The sequence below is a fragment of the Pseudophryne corroboree genome, chromosome 3, assembly GCF_028390025.1.
Source record: "Pseudophryne corroboree isolate aPseCor3 chromosome 3, aPseCor3.hap2, whole genome shotgun sequence".
Taxonomy (NCBI): domain Eukaryota; kingdom Metazoa; phylum Chordata; class Amphibia; order Anura; family Myobatrachidae; genus Pseudophryne; species Pseudophryne corroboree.
This window is the reverse complement of record NC_086446.1, coordinates 278,885,678-278,887,560: the sequence shown is the minus strand read 5'-3', so window position 1 is coordinate 278,887,560 and position 1,883 is coordinate 278,885,678.

Genomic DNA, 1,883 nt, shown 5'->3' with positions numbered 1-1,883 from the left:
AGGTGACTCTTAATCAGTCATATTACTGTGATTATTTGGTGTGAAACTTTTTATTTTCATTGCTTCTTATCATTTCTCCACCCCCTTTTCAAGTCATGTGTTCTCTTTTCTCTTACGTCCTAGAGGATACTGGGGTTCCATTTAGTACCATGGGGTATAGACGGGTCCACTAGGAGCGATGGGCACTTTAAGAATTTGATAGCGTGCGCTGGCTCCTCCCTCTATGCCCCCTCCTACCAGACTACATTTAGAAAATGTGCCCGGAGGAGGCGGTCACACTTATGGAAGCTCTTGAAGAGTTTTCTGCATTTTTTTTATATGTTTGTTATTTTCAGGCAGGGCTGGTTGGCACCAGCCTGCCTGCTTCGTGGGACTTGGGGGGGGGGGGGGGGGGACTCAACGGCCCAACCTCTTGAAGGGTTAATGGTCCCGTTCCCTGCTGACAGGACACTGAGCTCCTGAAGGTACTATTCGCAAGCCCCACCACGGCGAACGTACATTTCTGCAGAATGCCGTCACCCCTAACGGAGCCCGAAGGGTGGCGAGTACTAAGCCGGCGTCCCGGCAAGCGGGTTGCCGGCCATTATGGTGGCATGAGGGTACAGAAACGCATGGCTTCTAACCGTCTCCAGATACAGTACACAGCTGCGTCTCAGTACACTGTACACAGTACTCACACTGGCAAAAACAGCCTTAAAACAGTTTTCTCTCCATTTTAAGCACCAGATTACCTCAGCCAGTATAAAAAAAGCGGGAAGACCTTGTGCCATTGAAGGGGCAAGGCCTTCACTATGAGCAGGTCCAGCAGCTCACCAGCGCCAATTTCCCTCTGCAGTGGACACAGACGCTGACTGACAGGGACGCGCAGCTCCTCTGGAAAGACTCCATGTTACCACAGCGGTACCAGGGGGTCACAGCAGGGGGGGAGCGATTGTTAGTGTACTAAGTCCCCTATCAGGGTATTTAGTCTGCGACCCGGCTAAGCTTGGCATTAGCGATAAGGGCGCGGTGGGGGCTGGCTCCAAATAACTCTGTGTCTCCCTGAAGGGCTCTTTGTGGGTTAATTGTGCTTAACCTTTCCTGTGTGTGTGCTGTCACATTTACATTATGTCAGGCAAAGAGTGTGTTTTTGTACAGCGGAGTGTTCCTCTTCTCCAGGGGGCTCACTACTGGGTACTCAGGGCAGTGCACCGTCCCAGAATAGCTGGGCTGAACCGGAATAGGTTAATTCCATTAACGGAATGATCTCACATTTTTCTACAAAGCTATTATGCAATGAGAAAGAGACGCAATACTTAAGACGGACTTTGGATGAGTTTATGAATAGAGACTCAGTCCCCAAACCAGCGTCTCAATCCCCTCCCATTTGTCCGCAAAAATGATCTTTGGCCCATATCCTGTAGTCTGAGTCTGATCCTGACGGGTCAGACATGGAGGAGGGTGAGGTGGATTTGGGGGGGTAATGCTACAGGGAATAGAGGCTTTTATAGAGGCTATCAGAGAGGTTCTGCAAATTCCTGATAAGGTGTTAGAGGAGTGTGAGAAATCTTATTTTAATGTAAAAAAGAAGTCACTTTTCCTGCATCAAAAGGAATTGAATACCCTGTTTGAAGAACCGTGGGTTAATTCTGATAAGAAATTTCAAATCCCTAAAAGGATGCTCTCATCTTTTCCTCTGGAGGATAGGAAAAAAATGTCAAAATCCACCGATTGTGGACGTATCAGTCTCTAGACTGTCACAAAAAAACTGTATTACCTGTCCCTGGTGCAGCCTCCGTAAAAGATACGGCTGATCGTAAAATTGAGACTACACTCAAATCATTGTACACAACTGCTGGGGTAGCCCAGAGACCCACTATTGCATGCGCGTGGATCACAAAAGC